This window comes from Pan troglodytes, chromosome 4, assembly GCF_028858775.2.
Source record: "Pan troglodytes isolate AG18354 chromosome 4, NHGRI_mPanTro3-v2.0_pri, whole genome shotgun sequence".
Classification (NCBI taxonomy): Eukaryota; Metazoa; Chordata; class Mammalia; order Primates; family Hominidae; genus Pan; species Pan troglodytes.
Genome location: NC_072402.2, coordinates 164,744,001 through 164,768,206, shown reverse-complemented (window position 1 = coordinate 164,768,206; position 24,206 = coordinate 164,744,001). Strand labels below are relative to the sequence as shown.

The 24,206-nt window shown below is 37.2% G+C and overlaps 1 protein-coding gene across 12 annotated transcripts in view; it reads right to left on the bottom strand.

Moving 5' to 3' along the window:
* The window catches only part of TENM2 (teneurin transmembrane protein 2), a 3,953,434-nt gene that overhangs the window by 1,168,217 nt on the left and 2,761,011 nt on the right, over positions 1 to 24,206 (bottom strand). For all 12 annotated transcript variants that reach the window (XM_054685270.2, XM_054685273.2, XM_054685274.2 and 9 more), the window contains one exon: positions 18,145 to 18,259. The gene's annotated coding sequence lies outside the window, so the exon portion shown is untranslated. The remainder of the gene's footprint in view (positions 1 to 18,144; positions 18,260 to 24,206) is intronic.

The following is a 24,206-nucleotide window of genomic DNA, read 5'->3' as shown; positions in this document are numbered from 1 at the left end:
GGCTTATAAGGACAATATTGCAATAAGCTGTTCCACATCTGGTTATCAGAGCTGTATTTTCTTATTTAAAAAAAAATTCACACAAAAAAAACCAGCTTCTATATGCTTGGTTTCTCCTTCTGTTATTTCCCATTTAACAGTAGTTTCACATACAGCCAGGCATGTGCCAAACATAGGGCCAATAATAAAAAATACTGACTTAATATAATTTGCTTCCTTGGCTGCTGGGAAAGCAGAAAGCGTTGAAAAACTGTTTTGTGTTTATTAGTGAAGCTATTGCAGAGGGTGATTGGGGTTTCATTATAAAGGGGCCTGCAAACAGTTTTAGCACAAATGCCAATACACATTTTAGAATCTAGTGCAATTTTAAGTATTTTCACTCAAATGGCTTTACAGAATCTACAACACAAATAAGAAGTATATTGTGTTTTAACACCACCACCAACTACTCTACAATTTGTTGCATTGATCTCCCTTGTGAATGCTTCAAACCTTTCTCCTTTCACGAAATGTAATGGGCAAATATATTCCCTGGAATCCCGAGGTATGATTAGTTACTAAGCAATCAAAAAAAATCACAGCAAGGCATACTTCTGAAAGAAATTAGAAGGAGTAAAGATCACTTCTCTATTTGTGTTACATAGCAAATCACACAATACCTCATCGATGGTACTGTATATATTAGTTAACAACCATGGGCTAGCTGGAAGCTCATACATCAATGAAAAGATCTTTGTCAATTGCTGTATGCCTCATTATCTCACTAAGATTTCTTGGCAACAATTAACAGTTACCCAATTCATAGAAATTGCCTTTATTATTTTTGAAGCAGCTACTTTCTTTGGCTTTAATGACTAAGAGAATAGAGACAGATGTCTCTGTTGCTAGGGAGACTGAATTAAAAAAAAAAAAACCTTTGAAATGAAGTAAATAAGCAACTACCATCTTTTTTTTTTTTAAGAATTCTGTTGGTTTTGAATTAACTATTTGTTTTAAAAACAAACCAGCAGTAGCTCCAATTTTTAAAGAAAATACACTAGAATGGTTTATTACCATTCTTCTCTTACAGTAATAAATTATTTTTAAAAAAGAAAAGAAAAATAGGCCCACCTGTGCACTCAATATCAATTGAGGCTGTTTATCTGAAACTGGTACCTTCTTTGTACTGGTACCTGAATTCAACAGGAATTAGCTTTTTCTATCTTCTGTCAATCCTCTATAAGTGAAGAGAAAGTAGCTCCTCCCCTGAGCTAGGAGCACCCAGGCTTTGCAGATCAGCCTTGCCTGGTGAGTCCTTAGAACTGATGCCCCCTTCCTCGCTGAGCTCCTATCTAACCTACAGCTCCTTTGTCCAGATCTCTAGACTCTGAAAAACAAGTAAAGTGGTCCAGGCCAAGAATTGCTTGTCAACTAGGCCTGAGCGAAGTGATATTTCTTCCTTAAAATCTCTCCTGCTCATCTGTTCTCCTCTGTCTTTAATTCCTGATGCTTGATAATATATGTAATGCACTTGTGTTTTGGTATATCTTTGGCATACACATCCTGTTCAATATCTGCCACAATCCCCCTCCTAAATTTGGTATGTTTTAAGAGAAATGATACTGTTGCACAAAAAGAAAAAAAAATCCAGTTTTAAATGAAATCACATAAAATAAAAAACAATTACAATCCATGTTAATTCTTTGAAAGAGCCCCTAATCTCTTTGGAATCTATACAAAATCTCCCAAATGTCTTTCTCACCCTGTTTTAATTAAACCATTACCAAGCATCAGCATTCAATTTAAGGATAAACCAAAAATTGAATAGGCATTTGTTTTGCCTATTTTTCTTAAATATTAGTACAGCATGTTAAAATGTAGCAAACTATTTTGTCTCTCTATTTTTAAGTGTTATATGCTATCACAGTAATTAAAAATAACCCATATCATGCAAAAAACATGCAAAATAAAAGTTACGTCCCCTTCTTATTTAAGAAAGTGTTCAGAAATATAATTACAATTTTTGGCTTCTCTGGCCTGAGAACCTGAGCACTATTTATAACATTCTTCTTTGCAAAAGCATATTCTTAGCCCCAAATGCTGGACTGAAAAAGTTTACAAGAAATTTTTATTTGAAGACTTTCCATTTGTTTCATTAAAATCTTAATTTCATGAGATACAATTATTATGGAAGGCATGTGATTATCAGGTCTCACTAAACGAAACTGCGTCTAAATAAAGTGGTACAGCATTTTGGATGAATGCAGAAACGTTGGAGTTCCTCATTCTGGGCTCACATCTCATTTCAGCCACTTACTTGAGGTGGGACTTCAGTCAACTGCTTGACTTTTCCAAGTCTCACTTTTATCGATGGTAAACTGTGAATATTAATTACCTCTTAAGTTTTCTGTGAGGGTTAAAATGATGTACTGAATATCATTATGCAATGCCATCAAAGAAGGAAACACTAAATAAATGGCAGTAGTTAGTATCATTATTGGTATTAGCTACTTTTCAGTTTTCTGTGAGTATTAATTAAAAAATAAATAGCTTTCTAACTGTTTTTTTTCTTTTCTTTTCTTTTCTTTTTTTAAAAGATGGAGTCTCGCTCTTATCACCCAGGCTGGAGTGCAGTGGCCCGATCTCTGCTCACTGCAACCTCCGCCTCCCAGGTTCAAGCGATTCTCCTGCCTCAGCCTCTTCAGTAGCTGAGATTACAAGTGCCCAAAACCACGCCCCTCTAATTTTTGTACTTTTAGTAGAGAGAAGGTTTCACCATGTTGGCCAGACTAGTCTCAAACTCCTGACCTCAGGTGATCCACCATCCTCAGCCTCCCACAGTGCTGGGATTACAGGCATGAGTCGCCGCGCCCGAACACTTTCTAACTTTTAGTGAGAATTGGAGACATTGTATGTTCTCCATGTCAGGTATCATCATATTACTAGGGACATTTGCTTTAGACCCAATTGTGATTTATTTCCAAATACAGGACTATTTTCACTTTGGATGACTTTATTATCTAATGAGATTGAATTAATTTTAATAATTACAGCTTGGTCATCCCAGCCAAGCTAACTAGCTTGTTCCACTCTGAGCATGACTTGCTCCAGCTCTTAAGAGATATTGCTCCATGGCTGGGTGCAGGGGTTCAGGCCTGTAATCCCAGCACTTTGGGAGGCCGAGGCAGGTGGATCACGAAATCAAGAGTTTGAGACCAGCTTGGCCAATATGGTGAAACCTTGTCTCTACTAAAAATACAAAAATTAGCCAGGCATGGTAGCACACGCCTGTAGTCCCAGCTGCTTGGAAGGCTAAGGCAGGAGAATTGCTGGAACCCACGAGGCGAAGGTTGCAGTGAGCCAAAATTGTGCCACTGCACTCCAGCCTGTGCAACAGAGCAAGACTCTGTCTCAAAAAAAAAAAAAAAAAAAAAAAGAGATATTACTCCATCTATAAAAAACACTCTCCCAATATGCTCTCTTTATTTGAAATCTACTCAGACTCGTGTCTCTGCTATTAAGATATCCTCATGAACTCCCACTACTTTATATTACTGCATTAGGTCAGAGATTCTAAGCTCCGTGAATCACGCACAGAACATTCATTTAACAAATATTAACTGAGCACCTATTGTATGCAAGGTACTATTCTACGTGTTAGAAATATAGCACTGAACAAGTCAGAGGAAGTTCCTGCTCTCGTGGCCCCTGAATTTTAATTGTAGGAGGTTAAAAAAAATCTGATAAACAAATTGGTTTCAGTTCAAAACTTGGAGAGGAAATAATAGAACAAGTTGATTTAAGAGTAACCAGAAAGACTGCCAAGTGTCAGGGAAGGCAGAGCTACAGTTTATGGCCACCCGTCTTGTTAACTGTACAACTCTAGAAAGTTCTGCTCATGTAGATTGCAAACAGGTGACATGCATTGAGCACTAAATGGCACAGAAGGAAAGGCCATGCAAAGATCTATGTAAAGAACATTTTTATAGGAGGGACAAAATAGAACAAAGACTCTAAAGGAGGCATGAGGTTTGTATGTTCCAACGCAAGGCACGGCAGTTGACCACAGCATCTGGGCATGGGGGCAGGTGCACAGAAAGGAGGGCGAAATGTAGGCATTGAGGTGGCTCCTAGGTCTGCACCATATCATCTTGAATAGCTTGCACCATATCATCTTGAATAGCTTTTGTAAAATATGGATATATGGACCCCACCCCAGATCAATTAAATCACAATCATTGAAGGTAGAGCCCAGGCACTGTGTATGTGTGTGTGTGTGTGTGTGTGTGTGTGTGTGTGTTAGAGTTTCCTAGATGATATTAAAACACAGCCAACATTGAAAAACACTGATAAAAAGCTTTATAGTCCCTGATAAGGGATTATGATTACTATGTTGGTTTTTTAATTAATGTTCCTGGTTATTTTTTAGTGTCTCATCTCCCCATTTAAAATTTGCATTCCGGGCACTTTCTGATCGTTTTATCTTTGCAGAACACCAACTGGAGAACTACAGATGCAATAGATGCACAATACAAGGCTGTGATTGTGTTCTGTACGCCTAAATCTGCTTAGAGTGCACTGGAGAAATAGACTCATGCTTCCAGGCATATTCCCAATTACGTTTAAAAAAATAAACAAACAGGTGCACGAAAACTCCAGCACTTAGCAGCTGGCTCCTATGCATTTCCTCAGGGGAAATGGAGCTATTGGCTAGGCATTCTCCTGAGTATTTACGAAGATACAAAGAAAGGTGGTTTTGACCTCTGTTTCAGAATTGAAAAACACTAGGACCTCGGGGCCATGAGGAAGAGGGTCAAGACTCCCAAATGCTGCTTAACTTTCACCAAGATACGCATGTCCCAGAATCCCAGCGACTTCTCTAAGAGGCAAAAATTGTTCTTTCCAATTTTGAAAGTCAGAAACCAGAGGTGCCATGGAAAGGACTTGCTGATGAAGGTCACATAGAAAGCGAGAGGGAGAACATAAGCAAAAAATTGTGGTGTTTGAAAATGGCTGTTGGCATGTGCAGAATTCTGAAGAGTCATTCCAGGATTGTTTGAGGGCGGTCTAGCTGTGACATCTGTCACTGTAACAGCAGCCAGGGTTGGTTTTGATAAATCTCTGCTTCATATTCTCAGTTTATGAGAAGGCCCTTCCCAACTGGAATAGAATCATCCTTCAGTTGTGGGTGACAGGAATTGTCAGAGGTCTAGTGAGACTTCTCCTAGGTAACATGTGATTGGAAAGAAGTTGTATCCTAGGTAGCATATTCCTGAAATTCTCATAGTGATCAATACAAGAGTAGTGATCGCCGTGAGCACTCCAGGCTCACATCAGCAGCCTTCCTACCTGTACTGCTTAAAACTTTGACCTGTAGGCATGTCCAATCTTAAATAAGACTTCTAAAATCACAGATTATTGACATAGGCATTGAACATTATTTATTATAGAGTTTAATAATTTCAGCCTGGGTTTGCATCCTATATCTGCCACTTAGGAGCTGTGTGATCTAGACAAACCAGTAAAACACAACTTCATAAAGACAGGAGCTTTTGAATCAGACTTCTTTTGCAGTGATGTATCCTTATAAAAATGCTTGCTATGAATGCATAAACCTTAGTTTCTTCATCTTTAAAATGGGAATAGCCGTAACATCTATCTCATAGATTTTTATAAGTATTAAATAAAATAATGCATGCAAAGAATGTTACATATTGCCTAGTGAATAGTAAACAGTCAGTAATGTTAGTGGAGGAAAGGCCAGTGTAATCATTTTTAGCAGAATATTAATAATAATTAGATAGCTTTCCAATTACCTAACAATATTCTAACAATAGAAGTACACTCTCTCAGGCTACCTAACAATCATTATCTTGAGTATCTGATCCCAAATATAGGCTCCAAACATCAAACGAAGGACTGTATTTTGAATAACAATTGGAAATTTTATCCAGATTTTTGATTCACCTATTTCAGCATCTTTGCTTTAAAAACTCCTCCCCTTTCATTTTGAGCTCAATCTAGGAAAGAATAAAATCACCATGGTGACAACTGCCCCCTCTTCAGAGCATATTCAAATTTATGTTGAGCCTTCATGAAGCTGCTGTGTCTTGCCTTTACATTGTCTCTTGGAGTCACTCAAAGGCAGAGGAATTTCTTTATTACTTCAGGTAGCCTTCAAGGATGCAAAAGAGTAATTTGGAGATCTGGAATTGCAAATTTGATAATAAATAATTCTATCATTTGAATTGGGCAAATTATGTACTAGGGCCCTAATGTTAAAGGCATCATAGGTAACATGAATAACAGCCTTATTTAACAAAAATGTATGTATCGTAGTATTTTTTTCCCTGGAGTATCTGGTCAAGACATTCATTGAGTGGGTGTCACTTATTCAGAAAGTTGTCATGCATTATATCAGTTAGGGCTTTGATACTGACATAACGCCAATGGACTAAACAAATTTAGATCTTCCTGCTTTATAATAAACATCATGCCACCCTGAGTTGTGCCGGAAAATATTGCTATTTCACTGTTGCATTCTGCTTATGCAGGAGATAGAAGCTGAGAAAAAAGTCAGGTGAGGCTGGCTGAGTAACAGAAGTTTAAGGGAGTGCCAAAGTGATGACATAGTGTACCATGGAGTGTTGTGGGAATTAAATGAGATAATGTATGTTTAATCCTTAATGGAGTTGGCCCACGATATCACGTGGTCTCCATGTGCTTGCTATTATTAAGTTCCAGAATGTATTATTATTGTTGTTATGGTTGCTGCTGTTGTTGCTGTTACTGAATTTCAACATTTAGTCTAAAATATATCTACATTTTGGGAAAATTCTCAATCTGATCTGTATATATATATATAAAACTAAAATGGCTTTTCAAAGCAATCCCAAAACACTGAGCTTATAGGTCTTCAGAGCCAAAATCTTGGGTACACAAATACACATTCAAAATATTTTTCAGCAAAGGCAGAGAGGTTTTGTTTGATAAATTCATCTTATCACTGTTCAAGGAACTTGAGAAAGTGTGATGTGGCATCTCTGGTTACAAACTATCTATAACAAAAAAAAAAAAGTCACTGCCATTTCTTATACCCAAATTAGGAAACACACCAACAGCAGAACTATCTTACAAATGGCTAATTTCACACATTCAAATCTAAATTGATGACCTTCAGTATGTGATTTATAGAACAAGGAGGCCCTAGGGGGCTAGAGTAGCACCCTCAGGTAACTTTTCTGAAATATTTGCCTTGACATCCTTAACTTTGAACACACATGCATGCACACACACAGTCTAGAACAGAATTATTTGTCTCATGAATCATCCTGCTCCGTGTCCTGTTAAAATAGCAGTGTCACTATGCAGAGGCATAATCTTTTTGCTCTGGAATGCCCCACAGCTGGCAATCCATAAAGACTGCTGATGAGTCAAACTGATTTGTTCCTTCAAGGAAACTTGGTGGGCAGTAACATTTCCTCTCCTGAAGCCCCTAATGGTCTTCCCAGGAGTGATATCCATGTGTGCATTGGACCTCTTGAATCAATTTAATATCTCAATTTGTGCTACCGGCATTTCACTTGACAGTGGCAGGTCTCCCAAGCACTTCTGCAATGACACTGCTGGCCTCATTTAAGGTCATACATCTATTAAATTTGGAATTAATTCCCTTTTCCTATGTCAGCCCCATCCAAGTTCTTAGATGTAATCACATAAATCTAAAACAAGCTCAGTGAAGGACCCTTTGTGGACAGAATTTACTCATTCATCCAGAAAAACTATTTATTGATCACCTATTATGTCCCAAGCAGTTGGTGAAGCAGTGGAGATTTAGTAATAAGGAAGCCAGATATGGTGGTTGTCTTCCCAGAGTACAGACTCATAAGGTGAGAAACCTGAATAAAATTGGCTAGTCCAAAAAGATTTCCTCCTTGAATTTAAATCACAGAAGAAGTGGCCACACATAACCCTCATCTGAGTGCTGTGGTTTAGGGGAGAGTTTTCCCCAAGAAGCATCAACGGACCAGTGCTGCTTGAGTCTCACACATTTGCACTGCTTTCTAGTGAAAGGAGAAAAAAAAGAGAGTTTTACCCACCTTATCTCCCACAAATTATTTATGTAAATCTTTCTTTTGGGTCACAGTGGTTGCTCCCTAGAGTTTGCTTTTTTTTTTTTTTTTTTTTTTTGCCAATTTCATATACTGCAATATTTCCCAACCGTCTTTCCAGCATTGCCTTCCCAATGGCCACCAACAATTAATAATACTGGCATTATTCCTTATTATTTGTGTTGATCTTGATACATTTTTTTAAATTATTTTTTAAAACATTATTTTAAAAGTCAATTATAAAAGACTTAAACATTTTAAAAACAGTATTATTTACTGTAAATAGAAAGTAATTGTAAAAATAAATTAATTTTTAAAAAGCTCCTAATTTCAAACTAGAAACTATTGGCTAATAAAAGTTCTGTATGTGAACCTACTACTTTTTTCCTAAAATAGAGGTATTAGCAGGTTTAAGAGAGTTATTAGAGTCGTAGTAGTTGCAAACTAAGATACTCTTCTTGAAGTATCTTTTGACTGTGTCAAAAGAAATTTGAAAACAGCATATCTCACTTCGGCTGTGTGCGGTGCATGCCTGATCCCAGCAATTTGGGAGGCCAAGGCGGGCATTCTATGATCACCTGAGGTCAGGAGTTTGAGACCAGCCTGGCTAACATGGTGAAACCCCGTTTCTACTAAAAATGCAAAAAAAATTAGCTGAGCCTGGTGGCAAGCGCTTGTATGCCCAGCTACTTGGGAGGCCGAGGCAGGAGAATTGCTTGAATCCGGGAGGTGGAGGTTGCAATAATCGGGATCACACCACTGCACTCCAACCTGAGCGACAGAGTGAGACTCCATCCCAAAATAAATAAATAAAATGAAATACAAAATAAAAAACTCCCTATTCTGTTAATCATTTAAATGTCCTCCCATACCACTACTGATATGCATTTTGCTCTTCTGGTAATAATGCTGTAGTAATAATAGTAGTAATAAGAAGAAGAACAAAACATGATAATAGAATGTTCACTTTATGCCCAGCCTTGTTATAAGCACTTTCACACATTAATGCTAATTGATTCTCCTAACACACTATGAGGAAAGCACTTTTACACTCATAGAGCTGTCGAGTTTAAGAGCAGTCACAGATTAAACCCAGGCTCTAAGTCAAACAGACCTTGTTCCCAGCTTGACCGTTTATTTTGCAACCCTGGGCAAGTCACTTTAACACAATTTTGCAGAAGAAACTGAAACGACAAGAGGCAAGAAATAAACATTCTGTCCCTGGGATGAGGACTCAGTAAGTAGGAAAAAGAACAGAAGAGTGGTCTTTGAATCTTTCTGCTGCCATTCACTAGCCGTGTAAGGTTGGGAGGCTGTCTAATATCATCTCTGAAGTGAGATCATATCAATTCCTGTGTAACATCCTGGTCAATGTTTTGAAGTGGCTGCAGTGAATGTCTAACTCAGTAGCTGGCATGTAATAGGCCCTCAATAAGCAGGCCTTATTATTCTGCAGTGTGCTTAGCAAATCCCTATTTACAGCTCATTCTGCACCATTCATTCTTTCTTTCAGATGCTTTCTCCTTGGCTTTCTGCCTGCAATAATAACTACAATAACTCTTTCCTCTGAATTTCATATTATTTATTTTTTAAAGAACCAACTAGTTCTTCCAATGTAATTGAAACTTTTAAAAAGCAAAAAAAGGCTTAGAAACTTTTAAAAACCATTTATATTATTTAACTCACTATATTCTCCTAAAAGGCACACAAAGAACACTCAGTAGATTAATTTTTAAGTTAATAATGGCATGAAACGAGAAAGGTTATGTCAGCAGTACCCAGGAAGCAATACCTTGGATCATAAATACCTTGATCTATGATCATAAAATTGGTATTTATGATCATAAATACCAAGTGAAAAAATATCATGTCTTTTGTTTTCTAAAGATATGTTTTCCCCTTTATGTTGGCTGTCCATAATACTTGATATAAATAGCACCATCTTCTGCTTGAAGATATTAATTTTTTCTCATAAAAATAATATATCTACATTGTTGGTAGGGGTAGAATGGCTTAACATCCAAGATAAACTTCTCAATTTGATTAGAATGTATCATATGCTAATATGTGATCAGTAACATAAAATTATGGTAGAAAGTCAGAAAAATATACTAAAAAAATAGCATACGAAAATACAAATGCTCCATTACCTCTCTTCCCAGAAATAACCACTATTAACATTTTCTGGTATGTCTTTTTTGCCCTTTTATAAAAAGTATTCTTTTGGTACATTTTTAATATAACTATACTGGCATCGGGCTATGCATTCTTTTAAAAACAATATGGAAAGGTATTTTTATATTCTTTTTTTTTTTTTTTTTTTTTTTTTTTTTTTTTGAGACGGAGTCTCGCTCTGTCGCCCAGGCTGGAGTGCAGTGGCGCGATCTCGGCTCACTGCAAGCTCCGCCTCCCGGGTTCACGCCATTCTCCTGCCTCAGCCTCCCGAGTAGCTGGGACTACAGGCGCCCGCTACCACGCCCGGCTAATTTTTTGTATTTTTAGTAGAGACGGGGTTTCACCGTGTTAGCCAGGATGGTCTCGATCTCCTGACCTCGTGATCCGCCCGCCTCAGCCTCCCAAAGTGCTGGGATTACAGGCGTGAGCCACCGCGCCCGGCCTTCATATTCTTACATATTCTTTGAGAAGATACATTTTTCAGGAATATATAGCACTTCGACATTTGGATGTCATTATTTAATCAAGCCCTTATTTGTAGAATTCTAGGTTGTTTTCAAATTGCTTCTATTTTATTTTATGTATTTATTTACTTATTTATGCATTCATTTGTTTATTTATTTTAGCATCCCGAGGAAAGGCTTCCCACGAGAATCACAGGAGCAGCTGTGAGAAGCAAGACCACACAGAGGTGGGGTAAGTGTGCACAAATGCAACCACACAGTGCCAAGGTGAAGGAGTGGAAGAAATTGTTCCTATTTCAAATCATTCATTCAGGAACATCTTTGAAATATATCTTTCTATCCGTGTTGATTCTTCTCTTAGCAAAAAATGTTAAATGTATAATAACAGGTTCAAAAGTTGTAAGCCTTTTTAGGTCCTCAGCACTTCTTGTTCCCATAAAGAGCGATTAGTAATTCTCCATACCACACCGTCACCAACACAAAGGATAATAGAAAAAACATCTCTGATAATTTGCCTAGAAGACCAATACCAATATCTTAGCATTTATGAATTATTAAAAACATGTTACTTAATCATCCAAAGAGAAGACCAATATTGTAGACACCCATCCCAATTATCTTCTACTCAACTTATAAAAATTATTTACAAATGAAAGATGCCGCATTTGTGGAAGGTAACCAGGAAGATACGCAACATTTACTTATTTCAAGTTTTAACCTTGGATCATGCAGGACAAATGAAAAGCTGTCTGTCTGAACTTCAGTTTAATCCACATATAACTATGTTCGTTATACTGTCATCAGGAACATACTTTAAGACATGGTTGTAGAAGGCCCACTGCTGGATTTAGTTTACAGATGATACTGGTTGTATTACAACATCTTTTCATGTGAAGGCTCAGGTGAAAATTTTCTATCAGACCTAAGCATTAGAGAAATCTTTGTTTCCTCGAAGTAGCTATGGCACTTTCTTTTCAATTTAGGCAACATAGATATATCAAAGGAACATATTTCAATTTGGGCTTTGTTTAGCAAGAAGTTCGAAGATAAACTTTATAAACGCACTTCAAAAATTATGTTAAGGCATTTCACATACCGATGTGAGCTGTCTTAATATTATTATGTATGTATATAAAATATAGTAATATAATATATATTAGGCCGGGTGTGGTGGCTCATGCCTGTAATCCCAACACTTTGGGAAGCCGAGGTGGGTGGATCGCCTGAGGTCGGGAGTTCAAGACCAGCCTGACCAATGTGGAGAAACCCTGTCTCTACTAAAAATACAAAATTTGCCAGGCATGGTGGCGCATGCCCACAATCCCAGCTACTCAGGAGGCTGAGACAGGAGAATCTCTTGAACCTGGGAGGCGGAGGTTGCAGTGAGCCGAGATCACGCCATTGCACTCCAGCCTGGGCAACAAGAGCAAAACTTTGTCCCAAATATATATATATATATAATGTTATATATCATATATAATATATATATAAAATGTGTGTGTGTGTATATACATATATGTATGTATATACGTAGAGAGAGAGAGAGAGAGAGAGAGGGAGACAGAGAGACAAAGACAGAGAGGCATTGTATTTGTGGATTCCATATTTGTGAATTTGCCCATGGACTAAAATTTATTTGAAACACCAAAATGAACACTAATAGCACTTTCTCGGTCATTCATGGACATGTGCAGAGGGCCAAAATATTTGAATAATCCAGCATGCATGCTCCAGCTGAGGTGTAACAAGGTGACCCTCTGCCTTGTTGTTTCAGCTCTCACACTGCAAACAAGTGTCTTTTTCCCTCTCTAGGGAGTCCCACGTTTTTCATATTTTGTGCGTTTGTGATATCGCTCTCTAACATGGCCCCCAAGCATGGTACTGCAGTGCTGTCTAGAGATCCTAAGCACAAAAAGGCTGTGTTGGAGAAGCTTTTCTCAGGCAAGAGTTGTAGTGTATTGACCATGACTGCAATGTTAAGAAATCAATAGTTTATATTCAATAAGATGTCTTTAAACAGAAGCACACAAAAAGCAAGGTTATATATTGATCTGTTGGTTTTTTGATGAAAATGTTGTGACCAGAGGCTTGCCATTTCCTAACTCTATTTCCCAGAGGAGCAATAGTTCTGTATTCGCTAATTTTGTGTTCACAGAGACTTTAAGGAACATGACTGTTGGGAATAACAAGAATTAAAGGTATTTATTTACTTTCTCTATATGATTGTAATATTATACCCATACTCCTTATTAACGTGCCTTTTTGTTGTTGTTGTTGTTGTTTTTTGAGACAGAGTTTTGCTCTTGTTGGCCAGGCTAGAGTGCAATGGCAAGATCTCTGCTCACTGCAACCTCCACTTCCCGGGTTCAAGAGATTCTCCTCCTTCAGCCTCCCAAATAGCTGGGATTACAGGCATGTGCCACCACACCTGGCTAATTTTGTATTTTTAGTAGAGACAGGGTTTCTCCATGTTGGTCAGGCTGGTCTCGAACTCCCAACCTCAGGAGATCCACCTGTCTTAGCCTCCCAAAGTGCTGGGATTACAGGCATGAGCCACTGCACCCGGCCCAACATTCCCACTTTTGTAACCCATGTTCTATTGACCTGAGTATGGTATGCATGTACACACATAAACATACCCACTCAACCTTAACTATAAGCCTTTGACTTACTTATAGTTTATATTATATATAATTATATTTAATTTCTATTAAATTAACATCTAATATTTATCTTTTAGTGTTCTAGTCAAAACAGATTTATAATTTATTTTTCTTATATTTTCTCAACACCTAGTTAAAATGCTTGATTTTGCCCAAACTCTGTTCTATTTGCTTCTCCTGGTTTGCATAGTTCCAATGATACAACAAACACCTCTGGACTACGTTGCCTTTTTTATAACTGTTTTATACTAGTAAAGTGAGCCATTCAAAGAGATTCCCTCTCAGTTTTCCAAATGAGCAACCTAAAATTTTCAGTAATGTTTTATAATTACTTTTCTTAGTTCATGTTACAAATACCTTATTGATTCATACACTAAAAGGTTTGTAAACCAAAATCCACAACCCAATGGTAGTTGACAAACATAAATGAGCACACTATTCTCACTTCAGCATAAGTGACAATGGGAATTTAAACAAACAAGGCATAATTTAAAAATACATAATTAATTTACTAAATCATGGCTTATCCGATCATATTCTTTATGATAATGTATGTCTTTTTCTAGAATAATCTCATTATTTTCTTGTCCAAAAAGTGCAAACAGTGGATTAGGATCTGGAGTAACAGACTGAATGACAAAATACATTTTTCCTCCCTCCTAGTTGTACAAACTTGAGCAAGATATGTAACCTATTGGGACCTCAGTTTTCAGGATTAAAGAAGACTTCACTTTTGATGGTTAAATAACGTAATTTATGCTAAAAAGAAAAAAAAAGTTTAAAAATGGTATATGACATATATTTAATAGCAGTTCCTTTCTCCATTTTCCCATGATAATTGTTACGTTTAAACACCACAGGCATCCTATATTAGTTCTAGTTACACTAAGTTCTATTTTATTCTTTACATTTCCAACAAAATATTTTGTGAAATATGTAGTATTGCATGACGTGCATATAGTGTAGTTTAAAAAACAGTTCAGGCCAGGCACAGTGGCTCATGGTTGTAATCCCAGCACTTTGGGAGGCCAAGGAGGGTGGATCACTTGAGGTCAGGAGTTCGAGACCAGCCTGGCCAACATGGTGAAACTCTGTCTTTACTAAAAGTACAAAAATTGGCTGGCTATGGTGGTGCATGCCTTGGGAGGCTGAGGCAGGAGAATCACTTGAACCTGGGAAATGAAGGTTGCAGTGAGCCAAGGTTGCACCACTGCACTCCAGCCTGGGCAACAGAGGGCGAGACTCTGTCAAAAAAAGAAAAAAGAAGAACAGCTCAAAATCCACTCATCTTAAAGTTTAGCTTTTGAGTACTAAAGGGCGTTTCTATGCCGACAGAAAATGAAAAGGATGAAAGAGCTCAGTGTAATACTTTCAACAGGGGGGTGCTAATAATTTAAGTATTTATATGGAAATGGATTTTATATTAGAGAAAAATGCGTTAATCTTATTTCTTAAAAGAGACTTGGTCACTTATATATTTAGTATATAGCGACTATTATGAACCATTTAAATGGGAAGAAAAGTGAAAATGTCAGCTCGTATTCTACTGATAGGGAGTTAAATCCACACATCACGCCACAGCAGGATGCATTGCCTAAAACATATTCCCTATGTAGGTCTCTTGATTTTCTTCAAACTTCTCCCTAAAGTATGGTTTCATTTTAATAATATTGAAAAATATGTGCTTTGTTTAGCTCATATCAAAGGCAATCTTTAAAAATATTAGGATTTTTTCCTATGATTTTTTACTGTCTTTCTCTTTTATCTTCATATTTTAAACAGTGAGAAAGAGACAAAAATCATATTTTTAGTGATGATGAAAGAAGCACTTCCTGCATTTCATCCTAGTCTGGTTGAAAGTAGGTACGGCTGCCCTAGAACTATAAGAATCTACATTTATACCTAGTGTTTTCTCTGAATCCAACATGGAATAAAAACCACTCTATACACAACTTCATTAAGCAAAAGGTTGATTTTTTTGTATGTTATGTTTAAGGTAGATCCCTGGCCAGAAAAGCTGTATACCTTAGGATACTGCCTCTTAAAGAGCAAAGAGAATGGCATTTAAAACTTCGGGCATAAGCTTACATGAAAAGGAAAGAGCCAGGGCTGGTCTGGGAACTGAAAACCTGGGAAAAGACTGGCTTATGTTTATAAAGCCCCTTATTGCCTGGCAAAGCTATTCTCATTTATTCTACTAGAGCTCAGAATGACACTCTAAATGAGCAGCAGAGGGCAGAAGCCGTGCAGGGCCCTTTTGCAAGTAGGTGGGTATTTCTTGAAAACAGGTTCAATGAAATGTAATGCCAGGCAGTTAGCACGAGGAAGTTCTTCTAAAATTTCGTAGTAGTTTTCTGCAAGCCAGGCCCTGCATCAATGACTGGCTTGTTATTTAGCCATAATTCGAAACATTTTTGGTTGCAGTAGTGAATTATGAAAATACTGCCGTATCACATGACGGCAACACGTTATGAAAGAATTCAATGAATGTGCAGGCCAGCTTGTCAGCCAGGTCACTGTAAAACACCTGAGAACTTCAGCAAGTTGCTCAAGCTTTCATCCTCTAAACTTGAGATTCTAAGATTTGCTTTTATTCTCAAGGAAGTTCCCAGCACCATGTAGCCTTTCCTTTTTCTTCCCACATCCCCATGCCATTCCTTACCATCCTCTACCTACTTTCCCAATCACCTTGCACCAAAAAACCGTCTTGTCACATTTTACCAGAAAACTGAGTTAGAAGATTAAATTAGATGATGAGGTTAGGATGATGAACGACCAAGAGGAAGATAAGGGATGGTTGTTGGGTATAATGGGGAAACCCTCTAGGAAGCCTCAACAAAGGCTTCATTCTCCATGGCAGGCTCCATTCTACCAGGTTCTCCCCCATGAAACTCTCTCTCTCTCTCTCTAACTCTGCAGTTTTCTGGTCTGTTACTTGCTGGGAGAGGACAGATGGGTTAGCATAGGATATGCCAGAGTCTTGGGTCTGTTTCACCATACGCCTTCCTATTTCTTCCAAAATTGACAACTCTGCATTTATAATGGATTTCCTAACCACTTGGTTAGAGTTCCTTAAGAACAATAGCAAAAACAGACCCAAGCTTCTACGACAGCAAGTGGCACCAGGGGATGCTTCCAGGAAAGAATGGCACCTGGTCTGTGAACTATTCACCTTGCCTTCTAACCGAGGCAGGGTTGCACAGCCAATTTGAAGCTGGCCTCCAAGACACTGGGAACAATTATTCTTCAGAGAAGGGTAAGGTGTGCTGAGCACTGCTTATTAAATTGAATGCCTGTATCAGAAGGAAAGCACAATACAATCCTAACAGAACCGCTACCATTCTAATGGAAGATTCTCCCTGTTCAGGCCGCGCACCCATGAAAACGTATGGAGCCAGCAAGAAGAATGTGGAAAACTAGCCGTGGTAGACAGGTAGATTTAAAACATGTTGCTTGGACGTCAATTTCTTCGCCATCAAAATGGAGCCAGAACTGCTGTCAACGTTCCTTTATCCCTAACTATTTGTCTAAATACTGGACTAGGTACTTTATGGCATCATCTCATTTAATTGTCACCACAGCCTCATGAGATTCCCATTCAGGAATTATATAATCTGCACCTTCTGTACTTTCTAAAGTGACTGTTTCAACCAGGCTGATTATTGTATTATGAACACCTCCATCATGAGAGTGTTCATGTCTTCACCCTGTCCTTAACACCGTTTCTACTTCCTCGGACACCTAAGACATAGTCTTCACTAATGTCTCACTTTTGCAGAAAAACTTCTGCTAGAAATCAAGAATAAAAAAAAAAGAAGAAAAAGGATTTAATCCAGATCTATTTTCCACTGGTTTGTCTAATTACTTATGAGTTTTTAATATCTTCTCTTACACCTTATCCTTAACCATAAAGTCCTATACATATTCAATTTACTAAAAATATGCTGTAGCTGATGTTCTAGCTAAGTCAGATGTCCCGACTTCAAATTAAAATTGCATAGTGCATTAATGGTCCTTATAGAACCCTTTAGTTGTTCCACCCCAAAATGAGCCATCTTGGCAGAATTTGATCTGTAAAAAGATAAAAGCAAGATCTAAACAGCAAAGGACCAGGGGAAAATGGTTGTAGGTGTCTTAAGAAAGAACCTGAGAGAAACATTTGATATAGGGGGCCAGATGACGTCGAAATATATGGAGAACACCAGTTCAGGGACCATAAAAGCAGAAACAATTTAACCGGGAACATGAGAAAAGCTTAATGATTTTCTCTTTGCTTTCTGTCTTATGGCCTGTATAGATTAACAACATTTAACAGATCAAGAGGGCCAAGTTTTTCCATCCAAAAGGCCTTTGCACTCTAGGATGTGATGCTATGTAGCCTAGCTAATCACAACCAGCACAGTTTATTTCTATGTGAAGATAGCAAATAAGAAAAGTGTGGTGACAAAATTATTTGGTGGGGTGAGGTGCGGGGAGTCACAGGGGGATCTATCCAGGTAGAAAAGAGGCAGATATGCGACTGAAGAAGTGTAAAGTCATTCAATTGGGTTGGGAGGGGGAGAGACAATAGCAAATTTCAAAGACAGAAAATGGCAGTACAAATTACTTTTGTCCATAAGAAAAAGAAAATCCTTTTCTGCACAGAGCTGGAAAAGCCCTATTTTGTGCCCTGTATGAAAGCACTTTGATCAACAATGCAAACACAACTTGAGGCAGAGCAAAACACAAAATTGTAGCTATGATTCCACTCACCAAAAGGGTGGATCTTCGATGGACAATTCAGCTGGCTTTACAGGAGTGCTCCACAGCAAAGCCAAATGACGAAGCAAGCCCCAGACCGCTTAGGCAATTAAAAAGCTGGATGTAACTGTTAAAATGAAAAAGAAAATAGGTAAGACCCAAATGAGCACATAAAGCAAACCCAAAAAAATGCAAATAAATACCATACATCTTCAAAATGTAGGAAAGTTGGAATTAGGAGCTAAATGAACTAAATTGCACACCTTATCTCTTAAAGAATATCTTTCAATAGAGGAATGTAAAATATGGTATAAAACATATTGATTAGTTAAGTCACTTTGACTATGGCACACTATTTCTATTAAGATACATTACCACAATTATAGAATATCTATTTGTTATCCTTCAAAGATGATGCAGTTTATACTACAAATGCAGAAATACACAGTATTAGAGTGAGAGAATAGTTCAAATGCATTTTTCTAGCAATACACAGACCTTATGTTTGCTCTTCAGATTTACAAATAATTTATTTCATCTTAAAATGTACAGTTTGCTCATCCATACAACTTAAGCATGATTTTGCTGACTTTTAAATTTAAATATTTACTGGCTAATACCATTGTCAATAGCATGTGGGGTATATCATATAACAGGAAGGTCCCAGTGATCCCAACAGAACTTGCTCTGAGCAAATAAGTTTAATCATCTAAAAACTGGAATATAATAGCCCCTATTTCATAGAAATGTTGCAAAGATAAAATATAAAATTCCGTGAAAGCACTTGGCACACTGCCCGGCACGTAATACTCCTCCAGTACATGTCTGCTGTCCTTGTCACTGTTGTTACCACCATTCCAAGGCTACATGTCTCAACTTCATCAACAGACGTGTTGGGCTCACCTCCTAATGACTGATGACTTTGTACAAAGCAACTCCCTGCCCTCCCCACCAACCAAGGCCAAAAAAGGCAACACATCAAACTAAGCTACACCAAGACATCATTAAGTGACTCACTAAGTTCCTCCTCTTCTGGCAACTAAAACTAGGACAGTGAGAAAGTGGAAGAAAAAAGAGGGCTTGATAAAGAGGGAGTGACAATAATTGAAAACAATTAGCTCTAATTTCTCTGTTTTGCTCAAGTCATTCTCATCTTGGATGCTAAATGTATTCCTCCACATGTCAACACAATGAGCCCCGCCTTGTCTGGCCTGTCCAAGGCAGTGTATGGGATTTTCTAATGAGCTGGGAAGTGCAAGCTTGGCTGAACCCATCTTGAGTGCCCCTGTCCAGCCACAGCTGCATGCTATATTCCTAGACACCCTCCTTACAAGGTCAAGCAGCAATTTAAGACTGATGGCTGCATCTTCCCAACCACTCTGAGAAGCCCTTCTACCCTCCACAAAGGCACCTGGCAATCTGGAATAAAAGCGTTGAGTGCTAGCATCCTGATTTTCCAGACGGTTGGGGGTTGGGGGCGGGGGGGCGATTTGTCAAAATTCAATAGGGAAAATGGAATTAAAACCACAGCACACTAGGATTTGGATATCTCCTTCACTAATAAGCACAACCTCATTCAATGTCCCTGAAATCCTCTGAGCCTCAATCTTCTTATCTGTAAAATGGGAAGCCAATGCCTACCATACAAAATTCAGTAATATCGAAAGAAGATGCTTCTGGCACACAACAAAGGATAATTACCATCTATTTTTGCTTTCCTTTTTAAGCTACTTTCCTTACTATTAATATGCTACCTTGGTATATGATTATATGAGAATGGTAGGTATAGGATTGACTAGTCAAGATTATGTGTCTTTAAAAGACAAATTGACAAGACTAGACAACACTATAAGACCTTGTGTAAACTTGCTTTGTTTTTGTTTTACTTTTCAAGTCTTCAACTTGGCAAGCAGAGCCCAGCAAAGGAATATGGTTCTTTGATTCCCTCCTTAGAAACACTGCAGCCTTTATTGTCTTTATATCACACAGCTTTAGCACTTAATTATATCCTACCTTGGAATAATTAGATGTCCTTATAATCAAGTCTGTTTACTCACTTGTGCAGTTCTGATCCTTTAATCTCTCTTGAATATTAGTTTGTAATGCTATTAAGAGCCACAATTTAACAATTTTATTACTAAATAAAATTGCAAGAATATTTTGAAGGAGTTCCACCAATGGGTTGAATTTTTTTAAAAATTACCTTTATAATTAGGAATAGTACAAATTTACAAAAAAATTATGCCTGACAAATAGAAGCACACAGGGCTTGCGTGCCTTCCCGCCAACTAACTGTGAAGCCTTGGACAAGTCACCGAACTTCATCTGGGACGTGTGTGCAGAGGAACCTGTAGTACGGTCAGATACTTGTCTCAGCTAGATCACCAATTTAGTCGAAAGATAAGTTAAGAATTATCTATAGTAACAAAACTATAATGAGACAACTGTCCATTTTAGGCAATAGAAAAATGTTAGGTGCTTAATTATTCTATATAATATAATTATAAATTTAAAACATTTAAAAGCCCGCTGCTAAAATATCAAAGACAAACCAAGCATCATCAGTGAACACAGTAGTACACTGGGTACAGTGTAAGGATTAAATCACCAGGCTCTACAGCTCAAGTGCCTGGTCTTCACACTTGACAAAAACGCTTAACAGTCATATGATCCTAGACAAGTTATAATCCTCTGTGTTCCTTGGATTCCTCCTGGGCAAGATAGGGATAATAACAATAATAATAATATCTAACCCAAAGGGTTGTGGTAAAGATTATATAGATTATTCACTTAACACAATGGCACATAATAAAAAGTAGCTATTATTAATATTTATTATGATTAGTGAAATAGAGTCACATAAAAATCCACTACTTTCCAAACTGTCAAACTCACACCATGTTTTGTTATTTGCATCATCAATATTTCTCAAATGAGGCTGGGCGCAGTGGCTCCTGCCTATAATTCCAGAACTTTGGGAGGCCAAGATGGGGGGATCACGAGGTCAGGAGATCGAGACCATCCTGGCTAACACGATGAAACCCCATCTCTACTAAAAATACAAAAAAAAAAAAAAAAAATTAGCCGGGCGTGGTGGCAGGTGCCTGTAGTCCCAGCTACTCGGGAGGCTGAGGCAGGAGAATGGAGTGAACCCGGGAGGCAGAGGTTGCAGTGAGCCGAGATCGCACCACTGCACTCCAGCCTGGGCGACAGAGTGAGACTCTGTCTCAAAAAATAAATAAATAAATAAATATCAAAATAAAAAAATAAATATTTGTCAAATGAATAAATGAGAAAGATTTTTTGACTAGTACATTCACTCATCAGATATTCAATAACAAATGGCACACGCTTTAAGACGGTACATTTAACAAATGTTATTTACTAGGTTTTCATCTACATTAAGATGTATCAGATAAAGTTTATATGTTGATTGAAATTAAATACCTTATTAATTAAATGACAGAACTAGGCAAACTCAAAATTTATAGTTTTTCTGAAACAGAAATTTCTGTTAGTTTACATGCCAAATTTTCTGTGATGACAATGCGATTTGATCTATATTTTCAAGCTTATTTTTGAATATTTTTTAGCATCATTATAAAACTATCTAAATGGTTCAGCTAAATGAAAATTAAGTAAACATCATTCAAAACCACATCAGCCAATGATAACCACTGCTTACACTTTGGCGAGCATCCTTCTAGACATCTCTCTATAAATAAATTCACTTGGAATAGACAAAATTGTGCATAAGTAGGACAATGTTATACATTGATTTTTATTTCAAAGCTTTTTGTCTACTGGAAATATACTTTCTAGATTATTGATGCCAGTTAATCTGGGTCCCCTTTTGATTCAATCAAATTATTTTAACTTTCCATTTAATATTTGTAGAAAATTTGAGATATTCAAATACCCTATTTAAAAGTAATATCAGGTGAGCAATTTAAAATAATTAAACATTATTGACATTTGGGGAAAGATTTGGAGATTCCTTAATTTGCATCATTTAGATGAACTTTTCTACCATTAAACATATAAATCAGAAAAATTAAGCAAACACCAGACTACATATCTTACACAAATGCCACAAATGAAAGCGATATAGAAAAACCTATAAAAATCCAGACAATAGGAATAAAACTTGCAAGATGTTGTTATCTTCATTCAAACTACCAGCTCCCTTAATGGAAATTAAGTTTATAGGCTTAAAAGAAATATTAACAATTTTCCCTTTAGATATAAAGAGAATGATATTACAATGTGAGGAATGGGAGATTAGTAAATGCTAATTAGTTGACTTCTTTCTAATGAATAAAAATACATATTTCACAGACATAAAAATACGAGCATATGAGTTTCATTCCACACAGCAGAAGAAAATGAAATGACGAGTTCAAACGAATGAATTTCAGAATACTCAAGCTATTTTGCATTCTACTGTTCATATAACTGTTTTAGAACTTCAGCCTTATTCCAAAAAGAAATATTCTAAGTCCAAATAAAAGATCTCTCTATTACTTAATACAGAAATTTCATAATGAGGCATTTGGGACTCACAATAAAATAATTTTATAACACAGAAAATTATTACTTGGTCTGTATATACCAAAAGCAGTCAACTAATATTATTCACTCATTTATTTGAGAAATATTTAATTGAGTGATGATTATGTATGTGATACCATTTCAAGCCCCAGGTCTACACTGTGTAATATAGTAGCCACCAGCTACATGTGGCTGATGAGTATTTGAAATGTGAGTATTCTGCAATGACATGCACTGCAAGTGTAAATTACATACCAGATCTGACAGATTTAATATAAAAAATGCAAAATATCTCAATAACATTTTTACTTTGGTTATACATTAAAAAGATAAGGTTTGGTATCTCAGGTTAAATAAAATATATTAATACAATTAATTTCACCAGCTTTCCTCTCTCTTATTATTTATCATATGCCTATTAAAAATTTACAATAACGCATGTGGCTCACATTATTTTCTACAGAACAGCCCTTTCCCAGGCGATACTGGTGGTGAACAAAGAACACAGATGTCCTGTGTATTTATGAAGTCTGCATGATTGTGACTGGGCACTAATGCTGTTTAAGGACCTGGGTCACATGCTAAGGAAGGTGTATTCAAATATAAGCTGCAAGCCAACCCCTGAAATTTTGCCATCTACTACTAAACTTCAGAAAGACACATCAAATGTCACTTAAGAACGGTGATGCTGTTAAATTCGAGCAGCCTAAAATACAACTCTTCCTTATTTAAAGAAGTCTCTCTACTAAAGTTATGGTTGTTCAATGCACCTCACTTCCTTTATCCTGAGGAAAGTGTTTGACCAATGTGCAGTGCAGAACCCACCATGTGCTGTGGATGTTGTCCTCAAGCTCCAGAGGAAGGAGGAAGTTGTCACATTTTATTTGCTTTTAACGGCAAATTTATACAGTGGAGCAAGTGGCCTCATCACAAATGCTATTTGAAATTCATTGATATCCTCAAGCTAGCCAAGTTGGATCTTAGGAGGAAAGGGCTGGGAGAAAAATATTTCAAAACATCCAGAGGCTCCTGAAACATCCCTCAGGAGCTGAAGATCCACTGTGGTTATGACCAATAGATCAGAGAACTGTCGAGTGTATGTTAGAGATGAATGAGCAGAGCATAGTCTTTGGTGATCCTGACCAACATCATAAAGAAATTATGGGCAGCCAAAGAGTAATGACAAGATATGCTTAGAATAAATTTAAAATAGCACACCTTGGTTTTCTCATATGTTTTATTCCCTCCAAAACCACTTCCATTCAAAAAAGTGTCTTATTCTTGTTAAATGGAATCTTGGAGTTTCCACTCTTTAAGACAGCATTTCAATTAATTTAACTCACCCTCTCTTTCATCCAGAGATTTCCACAATAATCTGTCAAATGTTGGCATGGCTTTGCTCAGAATACGTGGCTTCTATCTTAAAGATGCACCAAGTCAATCAAAACACAATCATATTTTCAACATTCAAATGCAGGATCTGTGACAAAGCTTATGTTCAAAGGCTTCAAAAAAAGGAAAAA